We start from the raw sequence: 19,461 nt of genomic DNA, 5'->3' as shown, positions 1-19,461 counted from the left end.
ATATATATATATATGGGGGCTTCCCTGGCAGTGCAGTGGTTGGGAATCTGCCTGCCAATGCAGGGCACATGGGTTCGAGCCCTGGTCTGGGAAGATCCCACATGCTGTGGAGCAACTAAGCCCGTGCACCACAACTACAGACAGAGCCTGCGCTCTAGAGCCTGCGCTCCATAGCTACTGAGCCCATGCGCCGCAACTACTGAGCCCGTGCGCCACAACTACTGAAGCCTGTGCACCTAGATCCCACGCTCCACAACAAGAGAAGCCACTGCAATGAGAAGCCCACGCACCGCAAGAAAGAGTAACCCCCGCTCGCCACAGCTAGAGAACGCCCGCGCACATCAACGAAGACCCAATGCAGCCAAAAATAAATAAATAAATAAATAAATTTAAATATATGTATATGTATAACTGAATCACTTTGCTGTACAGCAGAAATTAACAAGACATTATAAATCAACTATACTTCAATAAAATATAAAAATTAAAAATAAAAAATTATTTTTTGGACCTCGAATGTACAGAGTTGAGTTAATCATCACCCTTGATTCATCACACATCATCATCCTGTGTTGCTTTTGCTACGTTATTTTTGCCATGTGTCTCAAAATATAACAGCATGGCAATGATCGCTAATGTTTGTCTTTTGTGTTGGGCATTGCTCCAAGTGTTTCGTGCACATGTTCATGTAATCCCCATGGGAACCCCGGCCGTGGTATGTTCGACCAGCACCCCGTCACACCGACTGGCTTGTGAGGGTGATCGTTAAGTTCTCAGGAATTTTGTGTCAGTTATTAAACCATTGGGAGCTTGAAATTAGTCATCACAGAAGTATTTACCTCCACGGGAATCAGCAAATGCCACAGATCAGGGCTTCTTGTATCAAGAGCCCCTTAACCTCACGCCACTGCCGATGGGGTTGGTGATCTGCTGTTCCTGTGTTACAAAGGAAGAAACCGAGGTGCCCGCCAAGGTCACACAGCCAGCAAGTGGCGAGCCTGACTTTAACCCCAAGAAGGCGGCCAAGCTTCACGACACCACAGCCACTGTTTGCACCCTGGTGTCTCCCACCCATCACAGGCAGCTTCCCCAGGCATTAAAAATTCCTCAGAATGGGCATCCCTGGTGGCGCAGTGGTTGAGAGTCCGCCTGCCAATGCAGGGGACACGGGTTCGTGCCCCAGTCTGGGAAGATCCCACGTGCCGCGGAGCGCCTGGGCCCGTGAGCCATGGCCGCTGAGCCTGCGTGTCCGGAGCCTGTGCTCCGCAACGGGAGAGGCCACAACAGTGAGAGGCCCGCGTACAACAACAACAACAAAACAAAACAAAAAATTCCTCAGAATGGAACTTCCAGTGGCTGCATAATATTCTGTTATAAGGACATACAGCAGTTAATTAAATTATCCCCAGTTGTGGAACAATGAGGTCATTTTTGATGTTTTTCTTACAGAAATGCATTAACCAGCCTGTCTCCTTCCTTCACAGTGCATGTCCTGGGGGGTCCGTCCCCCAAGGACCACCCTCGTCATCAGGCCCCTGGGGTCAGGCTGCAGAGGCCTCAGAAACACTCCATCCCTCTGCAGACCCAGACCTTCTCCAGAGAGAACAAGACCCCAGCCCCGTCTGAGCGTAGCCCAGAGTCCCTTCTGCAAGTTTCTTTTTCTTCAATGGTGAATTCAGCCTCTGTTTCTAGAGTGACAGGGACAAAACCTGCGACAGATTCAGTGTGAGAGCCGCCACTCGACTCACTGGCACACATTCCCCCCCACACACACATACACATTCCCACGGGCATAATATTCGCACACATGACACTCTCATGCTCTCACACACACACATGCTAACACACATATTCACACACACTCACAAACACAGGCACACTCACACACCATTCTCACTGCTCACACACACAGTCACACATATGTGCACACACAAACACATACAAATGGACACACACTTATACACCTGCATGTACTCATCTGCTCCCCCATACACACTTGCACATGTATGCGCACACACCACACACACACACACACACACACACACACTTCTCCAATCACCCAACAGTCAGCTGGAGGCAGCCCTAATGGCACATCAGGTTTGGGGACTCTTTCTCTCCCCAAGAATAAGGACTTCTGGGGGCAGGGAAGTCGTGATCAGTTTCCTAAAGGTCTCAGCAAGGTGCCCGACTTGCACAAAGGGCCCAATGACTGTTCTTTGTTGAAGGTGAAGAAATGAGCAAACGTATCTCAGACTTAGAAAACTCCTTGTGACATCTTAGTTATCAAGACCTGTTTCCTCGTGGGGTGTGTTAGTTAACTCGTGCTGCTGTAACAGAACACCAGAGACCTGATGACTTGAAGAACAGAAATGTGTCATCTTCCAGGTCTGGAGGCAGAAGTCCGAGATCCAGCAGTGGGCAGGGCTGGTTCCTTCTGAGGCTGTGAGGGAGAATCTGGTCCATGTCTCTCTCCTGGCTTCTGGGGGTTTGCTGGCCATTTTGATGTTCCTTGGCTTGTAGACACTTCGCCCCAATATCTGTCTTCATGTTCACATGACATTCTCCCCATGTGTGTGTCTGTGTCCAGATTTCCCCTTTTCGTAAGGGCACCAGTCTTATTGGATTAGGGACCCACCCTACTCCAGTATCACCTCATCTTAACTAATCACATCTGCAACAGCCCTATCTCTGAATAAAGTCACATTCTCAGGTACTGGACGTTAGGACTTCAACGTATGAATTTGGGACGCGGGACACAATTCAGCCCGTAGCATGCAGCATCCCACCTTCTTTCTCCTCTGCTGTTCCCTCCTGGCTGGGCCATTTGAGACAATGACACAGAAGATGCCTCTGTAGACTTGCTCACCTCTTATCTGTTCACCAACTTTCCTACAAATACCCTAAATCCATTCACTGGGCCACAATACAGACTTCATGATTCTTTTTTTTTTTTTTTTTTTTCCTTTTGGCTGCATTGGGTCTTCGTTGCTGCATGTCAGCTCTCTCTAGTTGCAGCGAGCGGGGGCCACTCCCCGCTGCAGTGCGTGGGCCTGTCATTGTGGCTTCTCTCAGTTGCAGAGCACAGGATCTAGGCTCGCGGGCCTCAGCAGTTGTAATATGCAGGCTCAGCAGTTGTGGCTCTTGGGCTCCAGAGCACAGGCTCAGTAGTTGTGGCGCACGGGCTTAGTTGCTCCACACCATGTGGGATCCTCCCAGACCAGGGCTCAAACCCGTGTCCCCTGCACTGGCAGGTGGATTCCCAACCACTGTGCCACCAGGGAAGCCCTTTCATGATTCTTTTGGTAGAAATGAAGCTAATTAAAAAAACCTTAAGGGAATGGATATTTCTATACCATACTTGAGACTCCAACCTTGAGCTCTCTTTCCACACATCTGACCTGAGAAAGACTATGCTGTAACTGTCTTTGGGGTTGCTTAATCCTAATTCTGCTAAATCCTCTCAAGAAGAGAGGAGGATTAGACAGATGGCCCCTTCAGTCTGTTCCTTATGAACATAGCATTAATTTAATCATGATAAAAATCTCACATCTATTAATGTCTCTTTCAACAGTTCCTAATTCACATTCTCCATAAATATTCCAGAGAGCAACACAGTAATTTTCTTAAGCTAGCACACCAAAGGAGAAATTCAGGAGCCTCTAAAGTTATCAATTTTGCCCCCTGTTCCCCTCACCCCCCAGAGAAATCGTATGCTTCTGAGGTTGGGACTGGGCTCTTCTCTGATAGATTTCCATCGAAAACTTGTGACTTAAATCTAGTTGGGCACGAGGCATGAGGTTGGGGCTGTGGGAGAGATCTGTTCCACCAGCTGTGTGACTTTGGGCAAATTGCTCAACCTCTCTGAGACTTGTGTTCAACATGTAGAAAAAAGAGGGAATAAGACCTCCTTGTCATGGTGGGTGTGGGAATTAAATGAAGTGGTATAGGTGGAGTCTCTTGCACGGCAATGTGGGCAGAAAACAGGCACGCTCTAAACACCAGATCCCTTTTGTTTGCCCCTCCCCTGAGCAGGGGTCTTAACCATCATCCGATCCCCTCCCTGTTACACACAAGAAAAGTACGGCCTCCCAAGCACATGAGTCACTTGCAAATATAAAATGTTCATGTACAACTGCTATAATGCATTTTAAATGAGGACCTCATAATTATGTTAGAACTATTGATTCCGGAATTCTGTCAAGACAAGAATTATCAGCCTTGAAGGTCTGTGGTTCTTCTCACCCTTCCTATAAACAAACAGACTCAGCTCAGGTTTGGCAATGCTTCTGATGCCCATGCCTTCCTACCTCCCTGCCGGCCACACAGCTGTGCTTGCCATGTGCTCCTTAAGTAAAGGAGTGGCCAGTGTGGAGATCGGGCTGTGTCTGCTGCTGGGAGCAGAGAGGCTGACCACCAAAGCAGACGGCCTTGTTGTTGCCGTGTGCTGAGAAGCCCAGATGTCTAAGACTGCTGGCCTTGCTCCTGCTATCAGCTGAGGCCATCAGGGACCCAGGCTTATCCTTGTCTTGTCCGGTTCACTTTTCATCCTCAGTCTTGTTGCCTCTTGGTTTCAAAAGGGCTGCTGCAGCTCTAGACATCATGTCTTCCTTCAAGACAGCAAGAAGCAGGAGAAGCGGAGGCTCTGGCCATGTCTGTGTCTTTTATCAGGAAAGCCAAAGATTTTGCAAAAGCCAGGTGACTTCTGCTTTTGTTGAGTGGCCCTCCCCCTGCAAGGGCATGTATTTAGCTGGATCAAGCGGTGGTTCTCTGCGAACAAGGCAGAGGGGAGGGCTGGATTTTGGATGGATTGCTAACGGGTCTGCCATAGAAACTCAGAATGTTCTGAGTGCAGCCATTTAGGAGAGAGGCTGGTAAACAACCTGACTGGGTGCCTTTCTGGGATGACAGGCACTAAGGCTAGTCCCGTACTAGAAGCCTTGTTACTCAGGGGCCTCTGTTATTTTTGTGAAGACGGAAAGAAAAGAAAGTGGGAAATGATCAGCATATACACACACACTAAAATCGATTACTTTTAAAGCAAGGACATTTTTACAATATGGTCTAATGCTTTGCGGGGAGGCATTGCCTTGATCATTCTGGTATATTCATATCTATTTTGTAAACACTGCTTGTCCCAATAAATGAATAGGATTAGCTTTTGAAAAACATGCCTAGATTTGCCCATTGAAATGGCGGTTGTCATGGGCTCTATGACCCTTTTTTTTTTTTTTTTTTTTTGCGGTACGCGGGCCTCTCACTGTTGTGGCCTCTCCCGTTGCGGAGCACAGGCTCCGGACACGCAGGCTCAGCGGCCATGGCTCATGGGCCCAGCCGCTCCGCGGCATGTGGGATCCTTCCAGACTGGGGCACAAACCCGTGTCCCCTGCATCGGCAGGCGGAGTCTCAACCCCTGCGCCACCAGGGAAGCCCTCCATGATACTTTTAAATAATACAGCTGCCTTTGACAAGACATCTACCTGATGCTTACAAAATCCAGGTTAAGAGTCACATATGAAAAGCCAGTTTGATTGCTTTAAAAGCAGTCCTCATTTTTCACCTAAAAATGCCTTATTTATCCAGATTTGATCAATCCCCTTGCTCCTAGGCTCTGCTCTGAATGACTCGCCTTTTTCTAGAATTCAGATCAACCCTCAGCATTTGAAATTGTGTGGTTGTTTTTAATAAGAATGTATTTGAGACAATTTGCCACAAAGCAGTTCAAGTGTTAGAGACACTGAAATATGCCTGTCGCTTCTCAAGGTGACTCCTGATGAGGTCCTTGCTTCTGTGGGGGGGAGGCATCTGCTGCGTGACCATGATGCATCCTCCCGGGCTTCGGAGGAGACTCTACGCACCTGCCCCAGGGCTGGCCATCCTGTGGAGTCTGCACTCCCATGGGAGAAGCACTCAGAGGACGAACCGGTGTCTTGAGGCTCAAAAGAATTCCCAAATGCAAATCGAAAGAAGTGAGGGGCAGGCTGGGTCCTGGAACGTGCTGAGGTGCAGAAAATGATGTACTAACTCGCTAAACTGGACAAGCCATCCCTGGCTAGGCGCCGGGGCACATCTGGTGTCGGGAGCTGCCAGGGTAAGGTCAAGCTCAGAATCGTCCCCAACAGGCCAACTCAGCCACTTTTGTGCTGTTTCCAGGGGAACGAGTTGTTCCACTATCACATCCCGAGACGTGGGAGCCCTTGGCCCACCCGTGGGGGACCTGGCAGTAAGGACGCCGAGCGGGGCCCGGGTGGCAGGTGCTGCCAGGACAGGCCGGTCCCGTCGCTGAGGGGGCAGGAGGCCGTCCTCTGTCCCCTGTTCTGGTTTTTTCCATCCTGTTTGTAAAATCCAGGCACTGAGCAAGCATGCCGCTCGCATGGGTGGTATTAGCAACCACAGCTGCTCCGGGCTGGGATTTTTAAATGAGCAAGATTTTAATTCAGTCCTCATCACTGCCAGCGTCTTTTATTCAGTTACGCATTCACGCTCATCCCCCAAACGTTTATTAAGTACCCACTCTGTGCCAACTGCTGGTGCAATGACGCCCAACCGTTCGGGAACCCACAGTGATTATAACACAAATCTCCTTCTCTGGCTGAGCCCAAGAGCAGTGGCTGGGATCCTTTACGGGAAAACTGTCAAAGCATCGTCTTTAATAAAGGCAGATGGCACACACAGACTTGCGGGCGCGATAGGAGTTTAAGTATCACTTTCCCCAAAGTAATTTCAAGGTCTTTAAAACTATTGGAACAGGTCCCCTGGGGACAGCGTTTCACACACCTGAATAACGTTTGCTTTCTGACCAAGGCAGTCAGCCCTCAGCAGGTGTTAAAGGCGGACCTGGCTACGAGGAAACTGTTATCATTTGGCAGCCGGGAAAAGTGAAGCTGGCTCGCTCACCGAGGAGGAGAGAGGCCAAGCGAAAAATTAACCCGGGAACTGCGACCCGTGTCTGTGTATGTTCAAATGCAGAGAATTGGATTCTGTCGCTCCATCTTCGAGGACATGGGAGAGGGTTCTCCTGGTGAGGGCAGGTGATGTGGAACCAGCTGGGGTGTCCTGCCTCTGCTGGGCTCTAGGCCCTTCCCGGGTCTCCCCGACCCTGCTGCCAGGGACCCTTCCTAGCGGGCCTTCCATCATGATTCCAGCCACAGCCTCACTTAAAATCCCTTTACTCCTCAAGTCCAGAGTGCACCCCTAACATGCAGCATGCCCTACGTGGCCCTTCGCTGTCTCAACTCGGATCACATCCCTGGGGTGACCCCCCTACACACACACACACACGCACACACACGCACGCACACACGCACACACGCACACACCACTAAAACGCCACCACCCACTGGCCCAGGCCCAGCTCTTTCTCTCCAGTCTCTTCATCTGCCTCTCTCCTGCCTGACTTTATTCTCAATTCTAGCGTGCTTTCCCCTAGGATCCCGCCAGGCCCTCCCCCTCAGAACACAGCATCTTTCTTTATGCCTTGCGTTCCCAGAACACAGACAATGAGAGCAGCTAGCCTGTCTTTCTTCTCCCATCAGCCTCTGAGACGGAGTTAGAATTGCTTTCCAAGCATAAGTGCCTTCTAGACCAGAACTAAATCCTCCCGTGATCACTTTTGGACCGAGGCCTGTGCAAATTGGAAATGATTGCCAACACTTAACAGGGCGTTCCCGTGAGCCAGGCACTGTTCATACAGTAACACGTCGCATCCACATAGCAACCTGCTCACCTGGGGACTATTACTATCTCCGCTCCCCAGAGAGGTTAAGTAAATTTCTCGAGGTCACAGAGCTGGTGAGTGGCAGAAACTGGATTCAAACCCAGACAGCCCTAGAGCCCACTCTCTTAACAAGGCTTTGCCTCACCGAGGGTCCCCATCCTCAGGCCTCCATCACGCAGTCATCCCCTGACACCCGATATGCCCTTCTGTTCCAGTGATCCCTGCTGTGTAACAAGCATCCCAAATATAATGGCATCGGACAAGAACCATTTTTATCATGCTCAGGGATTCTGTGGGTCAGGAATTCAGACAGGTGGAGGCGGGAGGGTTTGAAGCCTCAGCAGGGAAGACATGAATGGTTTGGGGCTGGGGTCCCCTGGAGGCTTCTTTACACTTAGTTCCTGAGGTGGGATGACTTGAGAGCGGGTTCAGCTGAGACAGCGGATGGGCGCCTGCAAGCAGCTTCTGCGCGTGGCTTCTGTATGAGGCCTGGGCTTCTTGTAGCGTGGCGGCTGGGATCTGAGCAGGAACCTCCCCAGGAGAAACTTTCCAAGAGAACTGGGCAGAAGCTTCGGACCTGTTCTGACCTAGCCTCGGAGTCACACAGCATCAATTCTGCCACAGGCAGCCCAGGTCCCAGGGGATGGAGAAGGAGACTCCGCTTCTTGATGGGAGAGTGCCAAGGTCACATTGCAGAAGAACGTGAGAGATGGGAGAGAACGTTGGGACCATCTTTGGAAAACACAGCCTGCCACACACCTGCCTAGCCCAGGCCTCCCTCCTCCAAAAACATTTTTGTCCCAATTATAGTTCACCCTCTGGTCCCAAGCTACTAACTTCCCACTTCTGTGTTCTTGTTGTCCCTGTGAATGGGAAACCAGCAGTGATGGGTAGCATACGAGCATCTCTTGGTGGACTAGGTTATCCAGGGGAAATACTGGGAACAAAAGTGAGATCCGGGCTTCCCTGGTGGCGCAGTGGTTGAGAGTCCGCCTGCCGATGCAGGGGACGCGGGTTCGTGCCCCGGTCCGGGAAGATTCCACTTGCTGTGGAGCGTCTGGGCCCGTGAGCCATGGCCGCTGAGCCTGCGCGTCCGGAGCCTGTGCTCCGCAACAAGAGAGGCCACAAGAGTGAGAGACCCGCATACCACCAAAAAAAAAAAAAAATAGTGAGCCCCGATCAGGGAGACCCAGCTGGTCCTGACAGCAGCCTCTTGTTTGTGGTGTCCTGGAGTTTTTCCTGAGAGTTGGGTGATAGAAGACAACAGTACTGCTGGTTCATCAACTCTGGGCATTTCTGACCCAAATCCATCCTCCAATTTCTATTGCTTGAGGAGCTTGTTGAGAACACAGTTCCCACCCAGGAGCCCACCCACAGGATCTGGTTGAAATGGTCTGGGATCAGGTAGCATTGGTGGTTTTTTTACAGGGTCCCCGGGTAATGCCATTGTGCACCCGAGTCTGAAAACACCTGCATTAGATGAAGACCGTTGTGACCTTTGGGCTAGACCACCTTCCACTTCCAGAAGCCAAGTGGGTACGTGATACCTTCACTGGCTGCTAGACACACGTACTCTTTTTAAAGAATTTGGGTGTCACCTGCCCATTGACCAAGGACACGTTACTATCTGTGCTGAAAAAAAAATGGTGCGGATTCAAGTTGTTTAGCTACTGTGTTCCTTTGTGGTGACAAAGAATTGAGATGCAGGCTCACTGTGTGGCTATAATTCTTTATCATAACTCAAGAACAGGGGCCCAGAGCATTTCCCAAAGGACTACTTGCCTTTAAAAATGACCCCCCAGCGGGAGACGGAAGGAGTCTCCCTATAAACTTGCCTTTCCCTGGCCTGAGGCAGTGCGGGCAGGGTAACTTCACAAATGATGCTCAAAATATGTTCGGCAGGAAACTTTTTTTTTTTTAATGGGAACGCACAAAACCTTGAGCTAGTACACTGAAATATTTTGCATACTCCTAAAATGCCAACTGGCTGAACCACTCTTTTTTTTTTCCAATTTGGTGTGAAACTCACAAAGGTCAATTTAAGCAATTTATTCATAACTGAGCAATAAAACCATGCCAAGAGAAGCCCATCGCCCAAGTAGGGTTGGGGCAATAACTCCTTCTGTGTACAAACGCGCCATACTGCAAAACTGTGGACTTGTCTCCTGGAGCGAGAAGAATGTCCTTGTGTTCCCTTAGAGCTGCTTCCTATAGGCACTTCAACTTATGTCCCAGGACGGGATCAAAAAAGAGTGAGGGGCTTCCCTGGTGGTGCAGTGGTTGAGAGTCTGCCTACCGATGCAGGGGACACGGGTTTGTGCCCTGGTCCGGGAAGATCCCACATGCCACGGAGCGGCTGGGCCCGTGAGCCATGGCCGCTGAGCCTGCGCGTCCGGAGCCTGTGCTCCGCAACGGGAGAGGCCACAACAGTGAGAGGCCCGCGTACCGCAAAAAAAAAAAAAAAAAAAGAGTGAGATGTGTGTTCTTGTGCTAGGGAGGCCACCTCAGTTTTTTGTGTTTTTCTTTAAATTTTATTTATTTGTGTAGCTGCGCCAGGTCTTAGTTGTGGCATGTAGGATCTTCGTTGCGGCACGAGGGATCCTTAGTTGCTGCATGCTAGATCTAGTTCTCCAACCAGGGATCGAACCCAGGCCCCCTGCATTGGGAGCTTGGAGTCTTAGCCACTGGACCACCTGGGAAGTCCCAAGTCCACCTCAGTTTTGATTAAGAACCTCAGGTCTTGGTAGCAGCTGTCCCTGGTGGAGTGGCCTTGGGCAAGTTACTTGACCTCTCATCTGTAAAATAAGAGACAATAGTGACCCTTGCCCCCTGGGGTTGCTGCGAGGGTTAGGAGTTAACGCAGGTGAAATATTCAAACATTCCCTGGCACGGAGTAAGCGCTGTGAAGTGTTCAGCATCATCCCGCTGTGGTGAAATGGTCATGGCTGGGACATGGGTTCCTGAGCGGAATGAGTTTGCGAGCACAGCACCCAGATTAGGGATAACACATAGACAGCACAGCTGCAAAGCCCTGCTGGTTTCCACACACACACACACACACGCACGCACGCATACGCACAGACACAGGCACACACACATGCACACACACACAGAGACACACACGCACGCGCACAGACACAGGCACACACACACACACACACACACAGAGACACACACGTGCGCACGCACACGCACAGACACAGGCACACACACGCACACACACACACACGCCGCCCCTGGTGGCCTCCTCACTCCCACAGGCTTCCACACACAGTAGGTGCTCAACCCGTGCATCTTGGCTTGAGGTAATGTGACTCATCACCTGGGGCAGGAAGGAGCAACCTTGGAAAGTCACACCTGGCCTCTAACACTATGGACAATGTGAAGCCTCTGGACTCTTGGATTCTTCTAGAAGCTCCTGTAGCCTCAGAAGTGATTTTCTCCTCCTCCTCACCATCTTCCAGGAAATGATGCTCTTCTCTCGAGGGCAAACTCCAGGCCTCCGGGACTCTCCGCTGGTATCCGTGCCAAGTTGGAAGTTTGCTCTGTTCATAGCCCGCCCGCCCAGGCTGAGTGACAACGGGGGCTGCACTGCCTCCTAGGGGCTGGAGGTGATTTCATCCAGAGTTTTTACGGCAGATACGCTTGTTTTTCCAACTTTGTATTATAAATACATATATATTTTTAAATAAATTTCTTTATTTATTATTGGCTGCGTTGGGTCTTTGTTGCTGCGTGCAAGCTTTCTCTAGTTGCAGCGAGCGGGGGCTACTCTTCATTGCGGTGCACAGGCTTCTCACTGCGGTGGCTTCTCTTGTTGCAGAGCATGGGCTCTAGGTGCGCGGGCTTCAGTAGTTGTGGCACGTGGGCTCAGTAGTTGTGGCTCGAGGGCTCTAGAGTGCAGGCTCAGTAGTTATGGCGCACGGGCTTCATTGCTCCGTGGCATGTGGGATCTTCCCGGACCAGGGCTCGAACCCACATCCCCTGCATTGGCAGGTGGATTCTTAACCACTGTGCTGCCAGGGAAGTCCCTATAAATATTTTTTGGATAAGATTTTTACTTATTTTTATTCTAATATAGTAACTTATTTTAACTTTTTGTCTTTAAAGAACTGCCGGCTTACAGAGGAGTTGCAAGAGCAGCACAAAAAATTCCCACACACCCTTCATCCGGACGCACAACCATTATTAACATTTTGTCCAGTTTTCCCACATCATCCCTCTTTTTGTAGATAAATATATACATAATTTTTCCCTGATCCATTTAAGAGTAGGTTGCAGACATCATGCCCCTTCACCCCTAAATATTCCCACATATATTTCCTAGGAACGATGGCATTCTCTCATGCACCCACAGTGCAGTTATCAGAGTGGGGAAATTTATCACTGATAGAACATTATTCCTAATTACCCAGTGCCCCAGTGATGGCTCTACAGCATTTTTCTCCCAGTCCAGGATCCAAACCAAGATCACACATTATATTTAGTTGCCAATTCTCTTTGTTCTCTTTCAATCTGACATCTTTTGTTAGCCTTCTTTTTGTCTTGAATAACAATGATGTTTTTGAAGGACATAAAAGTTGTTCCTGGAGAGTTATAAGAGATTAGTATAAAAACTCTCATATACCCTTCACCGAGATGCCTTGAAATTTGGGTTTATCTGAGGTTTCAGATGTATTTTTGGTTGAATATATACTTAAGGGACCTTCTCAGTGCCTCCCAACTGGAGGCACCTGATGTAAGTTTTGTCCCTTTACTGATTACGTTGACTTACGTTTAAGCCTCATTTTTTAATGTGCTTGTTGGCTACTTACATATAGGTCTTCAAGAAGATGTGTATGCAAGTCCTTTGCTCATTTTAAAATGGGTTGTTTGTCTTGTTGTTGAGTTGTGAGCGTTCTTCATATATTCTGGATACTGGACTCTTCTCTGATCTATGGTTTGTAAATATTTTCTCTGATTCTGTGGGTTGTGTTTTCACTTTTTTTTTGATGATTTTTTCATCATGATCAAGTGCAGCTTATCTATGTTTTTCCTTTGTTGCTTGTACTTTTGGTGTCGTATCTAAGAAACTATTATCAAATCCAGTATCATAAAGATTTTCTTATGTGTTTTCTTCTAAGTTTTATAGTTTTAGCTCTTACATATAAATCTTTGGTCCATTTTAAGTTAACTTTTATATAGGTCTGAGGTAAAGGTGAAAATTCATTCTTTTGCGTGTGGCTGTTCCAGTTGCTGAAAAGACATTCTTTCTCCCATTGAATGCTCTTGGCACCCTTGTTGAAAATTATTTGACACATGGGTCTATTTCTGAACTCTATGATTCTATTTTATTGGTCTCTACGTTTTTCCTATGCAAGTACCACTGTCTTGATTACCATTGCTTTGAAGTATGTTCTGTAATCAGGAAGTATAAGTCCTCCCACTTTGTTCTTCTTTTACAAGGCTATTTTGGCTATTCTAAATTAGCGTTCATTTTGGATGCAAAATAAATGCAGGGAATTTTTGACTGGCAGGTGTATTTTGTAATTGTTCAGTTATCTTACTCTTTAAATGTTTCATTGATATTTGCATCTGTGATTGTGCTCATTAGTTTACATATATAAACATATTATAGGTAAACAAGCAGACAAATAGATATAGGTAGATAAATAGATAAAAAGAGAGAATGGATTTGAAATGTGCTTCTTCAGTTTATACATATAAAAATACTAAAGATAGATAGATAGATATAGGTATAGATATAGATAGATAGGTAAAAAGAGAGAGAGAATGGATTTGCTACGTGCTTCTGGACTGTGAAACAGAGATATGCACACATGGAGGGGGATTTGCAGGGCTGGAGGTTACTTTGACCCAAAGTGCTTGCTTGGCTGAACCGTAATAAGTAACAGAAGTCCAGGGCAGCCCTTGTGGCTGTGACTCCAGTTATGCAAATTAACTGGAGTCCAAAACTCCCGGAGATTCCGAAAGGCAATGAACCTTGAAATCTGCCTCCCAGGGACCTCCGCCCTCCATAGCCCTTCTGCCTGGGCCTTACGTTTCCTCCTGCACTCCCCAGGTGGGTGCACGCTGGGGCTCTGAGCCAAACAGGACCCCTCCAGGGGGATTACGGTTGGAGCTCCTGCTCTGCCTGTAACTCTTCTGCCCCTTGTTTCTCACCACCCGCATTCAAAGCTGGAAGGGGTAGGGCGGGGTGAGAGGTGCCTGGCCTGGATCTCACGGTTGGGCAGCATCCAGCAGAATAAAGAGGAACGGGGCTCCACCGTTTCCTGTTCTGTGCTGGGGGGTCTACATCTCCTTATGGCTGACGACTTGCTAGAGAGGCTGACAGGACTCCAGAGAGTCCTGAGAATTATTACAGCAGAGGACGCAGAGCGGAAGTAGCAGGAAAAGCTAGGTGTTGGTGGAATCCCCAGAAGTCCAGCACAGGCTCCCCGGTCATGCCTCCTCCTCTGAGCCCAGGCAGGATGTGCTTTTTCTCCAGCAGAGAACTACGGGGTCACGCGTGGAAGCCCTCTGCCCAGGGAAACCCATGCACGTCTCCGGGTCCAGGTGTTAATGGGGGGGTCGGTCCCATAGACACATCCTGCTATCAATCAGCCACAGCAACCAGAACTCAGGACTCCGACCGTGAAACCGGGTGCGCATCAGCAGTCTTGGCATTTGTGCAAAGCCATCCTGACACGCTGGCAGGACACGGTCCGCTGCTCCAGGTGTACACAACATCGTCAATCACTGACATCACAGACCTCCCAAGAGCCTTGTTCTCAAGGATGGGCCAAGGATTGGTCATGGCTCCAGGTTTCCTTGGAGACACGCAAGGAACAAGCAACCAGCCCTGGGTGTGCTGGGTCTTTCCAACATTTTAACATTGTTACGTGGTCATCAGCCTATAGTTACAGATGCGTCTAGAGGCTTGGGGCTTGGACAGCCTCAGGAAACCACGGGGCCATTGGCTCCACCACTGTGTCCCCGGTCAAGGTGAAGTGGGAGAATGTGCTGTAAAACCAGACAGCCTGATTTCAAATCATGTCACCTCTCCAGGCCCACAGTCCTATGCGTCCCGTCCAAGGCAAGTTTGTGAAACTGCTATGTTAGGTGACCTTCCTCGTAATAAGTTCTTATTGTTCATAATTGTCACGTTTGTCCAGCATCTATCTTTCCTGCTTTGGGCCCTCATATCTGAGAGGATCTGGAACTCCATAATCTCCACTTAAGACTGATTCAAGAAATCAAGCCCCTAGAGGTCATTTGCTGAACTGTTTTTAGAGGATTTATCTCTGCTAAACTTACCCCCCTTGGCACTCTCTACTTGTACAAAAATCTCTATTCCTTTTTAAACAAGTTTGTAAACCCAGCGTGTCCCATTTATTGATAATATATTATAGTATTGAAAAGAATTCGTTTACTAGCCGGGGGGGGGCATTCATTCAGCAAATATTTGCAGAGCATTTCCAGTAATAATAATCCTTTTTGTTCGGTGACTATTTTCAGGATGCACACTGTGTGCAAGACACCGTGTCCGAGTAGGGATATAGGAGATACAGTGGATTACAGACTCGGGGGCCCTGCTTGTGGAGAGTTCCATCTGTCTGCTAAGTAGGGTGACCAACTGTCCTGGTTTGCAAAGGACTGGGGGGTTCCTGGGATGCAGTGTTTTCAGTGTTAACATTGAGGAAATCCTGGACAAACTAGACAGGTTGGTCACCCTATTTAGCAGACAATTGGTCACCCTATTGCAGAGACAGATACTAAACAATGAACTTCACAGTTAATTACTCCTTTGAATTGTCAGAGCTGTGAGGCATCCAACAGAGGGCTTTTGTTTTTTTTTTCCAAAGGAAAAGACTGACAGATTTTATTGCATACAAACTAAAGCCTCCCTAAAACGAAATAAATCATAAATAAAGTTAAAATTTCAACATAGTGCTGGGAAAACATTTGCACCTTATATTACTGACAAAGATTACTATCCAGAATATATACAGATTTCCTAAAGTCAAGTTTAAAAAAAAAGTAAAAATAATGGGCAGGATATAAGGAGGCAAATCACAAAGGAGAGTTACAAACGTCTACATAAATGGATATAAAAAGATGTTCAACCTGACAAGTTATAAGAAAAATGCAAACTAAAAGGAATTGTTTTTTGTAAGTTGGACAAGAATGACAGTGACAATATCAAGCCTTGACAACCAACAGAGGGCTTCACACAGCACGGAACTGCCCCACCAGAGCCACCGCCTCCAGTGTCCCCAGAGAACCATCCCCTGGGACAGACCCTGCCTTTTGGGGCCACCAGAGTCTGGGACCCAAAGCTGATGCTGTGGAAGCCAAGACCAGAGCCTCAAGGTATCAAAGCTGGGTGATCATCTAGAACATCTAGCTCTCTCCGCTGAGGCCACTGCCACCATGAGGGCAGCCCAGGCTCCCACCAAAGCAGAGCGAGGTCCCAGCAGAGCGCCCTCCACCACCCAGAGTGGAAACTGCCTCCCAGGAGGGGTGTCTTGCTGCCCTGTGCTCTGCAGACTCGGTCAGTCTCCTGCTCCAGTGGCAGAGAAACTGAGGACCAAGCTCTTGTATGAGGCTCTCTTCCCTGGGGTGTGTTCCTTCCTGGGAGCCCCCCGACCACCCTTCCAGGCCCCCTGGACAGGCCCTCAGAGGGGTGGGTGCCAGGCAAACCTGACCCTCCTCCCCTGCCCCAGCCCTGGGCACTTTATACTCTTCTGCAAATGGACTCGTCTGCTTTATAAGCGGAAGAAAAAAGTTTTATTTTAAATGAACAGAAAAGAGATTCTTATTTACCCAAAATATGCACCAGTTTCCTCTTTCTACCCCTACTGTGGACGTCGCCAGCGAGTAGAAATATTGTTGTTGTCTAACCAGTTCATTCTGTCTTGAATTATTCATCGATTTTAAGATGAGCTAGGGAATAAAATTAAGATGAGTTTGGGAAATAAAATCTGGACTTTCTTTTCTTCTTCTTTTTTTGTCACCTGGGGTTGCGTCCTGGCTGACTTACCCTGACACAGGCCGTGCTGAGCTGTGCAATTTGCTTTCCGCGCCTTCACAGCTGTGCTAACCCCTGCGCCCTGCTTACACCGGCTTTTCCTCTTAATCCCCAAGTTTAGGCTGGAAAACACTGGCTCTTCTGATTTCATTAGGCCGGCAGACTGTTTTTGCAAATCACCTAGGCAGTCTCATGAAGGTGCCTGTAAAATGAATGCTGTTCAACGTGTTTGTAAGACCCACAAGGAAGAGCCTGGGATTGGCTCTGGTCCATCAAGTTCCATATATGGGAACAGAGAGGCAGAAATGGCCCTGAGGAACACTGTGATGTAGCCAACATAGACCTTGGAACTCCTCTATTTCATTCACTCAATAATCATGTGAGGTGTGGTGTGTGCCTAGCCTTTTGGCACCGGTTGGCGATGCAGAAAGGATGAAATATGGTCTTTATTTGAGTGAAGACTTTTGGCTGAATGTAAAAGAAACCTGAGGGAAGGCTTATGTCATCCATGGAAGGCATAGGGCCTCCAAGGTGTCTGGGACTAAGCTGACTCTCTCCAGGGTTGATCTCAGCCTCTGACTTCACTTTCTCCTACCCCAAGGCAGGCTCTTCCTCCAGCAAGGATGCTGGGTGCTCACCACCAGAGGGTGACTGCATCTGCTGCTCCCTCCCAAGTTCAGGAATCTCAGGGAAGGGCTCTGATTGGCCCAGCTGGGTCGGGTGCCCAACTCCAACCAATCAGTGGTGGTCATGTGGGTGGGGTCTGTAAGATCATGGCACCTTGTGGTTATAGTGGAGAGAAAGCACACATCCCAGAAGAAGGTTGGATCCTACCCTCAGCAGACCAAGAGCAATGCCCACCAGAGCCCTGCGCCAGGAACCTCTCAGCCTACCTGGGGAGAGAGTTGGATGCAATGCGAGGAGTGCCATGACAGCCACGTGCACAAGGCCCTCTGTTGATGGGAAGCATGAGCGCTTCTCTCTCCCGAGTGGCTACCCAGAAGGTTTCATCCAGGATTTGACTTCCCAGCTGAGTACTGAAGAGAGATGAAGAGCTGGTCCTCCAAGAAGAGCCTGGGGAAGTGGGGGTACTAGCTTGTAGGAAGATTTGGTGTGTGTGAGAGGGGTGGGATGGGGGCTACTGAAGACCATTTTATCCTGGTCAAGCACCCATCACTTCTCCAGAATATTCAGGACATGAACACCTCCAAGCCTGCAGAGCTAACCCTCTACTGTGCAGGGGAAAAACCAGGTGAAATTCAAATAAGTCTGTAGCTTAGCTAATAGTCTTGTACCAAGGTTGATTTCCTTGGGGTTGAGCACTGTACCATAGTATGTAAACTAACATTACATGAAGTAGTGAAGGGTATTATTTTTTGCAAATTTCACTGTCTAAAATTATTTTGAAATAAAATGTTAAAAATATCCATGGGAGGCTTCCCTGGTGGCGCAGTGGTTGCGAGTCCGCCTGCCGATGCAGGGGACACGGGTTCGTGCCCCGGTCCGGGAAGATCCCACATGCCGCGGAGCGGCTAGGTCTGTGAGCCATGGCCGCTGAGCCTGCGCGTCTGGAGCCTGTGCTCCGCAGCGGGAGGGGCCGTGACGGTGAGAGGCCCGCGTACCGCAAAAAAAAAAAAAAAAAAAAAAAAAAAAAAAAATATATATATATATATATATATATATATATATCCATGGGAATGTAGATTTCTTGGCACAAATAATGAAAGAAATCAGAAAATATGTTACCTGTGTGTATCCAGCTCTTTCACCTCATATTCCCATGCAGAGGGACCCAACCAATTATTGATACCAACTCAGGTGTTTACAGCATAATTCAGCATTTATTGTGCATCTGTTGTATATTGAGGACTCTGATGGCTTTCTTGAGGAACTGCTAAATAAGCAGACAACCAAACAATCAGGTACTCTTTCTGAGCCTCAGTTTCCCCTTCTTACAAATGGGAATGAAGACTTTTTTTAAATAAATTTATTTATTTATTATTTATTTATTTTTGGCTGCATTGGGTCTTCACTGCTGCTTCAATGCAGCAGTGCCAGGAGTGAAGTCTTCTTGGTTGCTGAAGGCCTGAACTGGTGAAAGATGTGCTGCTGCCGTACATCCTGATTTAAATGCATGTGCCATGTAGCGTGCGACGGAGTTCGGACATTTCACCCAAAAGACAGCCCAAAAGCCTTTGGGAGCCACTTGGAAGTTACTTTCCTCTCATTATGGACTGAATTGTGTGCCCCCAAAATTCATGTGTTGAAGCCCTAAAACCAATGGGACTGCATTTGAAGATGGGGCCTTTAAAGAAGTAATTAAGATTAAATGCGGTCTTAAAGATGGGGCCCTAATCCAACATGACTGGAATCTTTTTAAGAAGAGGAAGAGACACCAGGGGTACACATGCACAGTGGAAAGGTCACTGGAGGACACAGAGAGAAGGTGGCCATCTGCAAGTGAAGGAGAGAAGGTGGCCATCTGCGACCTTTGGAGAAACCAACCCTGCCGACACCTTGACCTTGGACTTCCAGCCTCCAGACTGTGCGAAATAAATTTCTGTTGTTTAAACGCCCCAGTCTATGGTATTCTGTTTTGGCAGCCCGAGCAAACTAAAATGCCTCCTGAAATGGACAGAAAGACAGTTCCCAACTATCACTTGGCCCCGTAGCCTCACTCTTTGCTCTCCTCCTGCTCCGTGAGGATCTAGGGACCTGGCTTTGCAGCAACGCTGCC

This window comes from Tursiops truncatus, chromosome 3 (genome assembly GCF_011762595.2).
Source record: "Tursiops truncatus isolate mTurTru1 chromosome 3, mTurTru1.mat.Y, whole genome shotgun sequence".
Taxonomy (NCBI): domain Eukaryota; kingdom Metazoa; phylum Chordata; class Mammalia; order Artiodactyla; family Delphinidae; genus Tursiops; species Tursiops truncatus.
The sequence above is the reverse complement of the archived record's forward strand: the minus strand, read 5'-3'. Positions refer to the sequence as shown.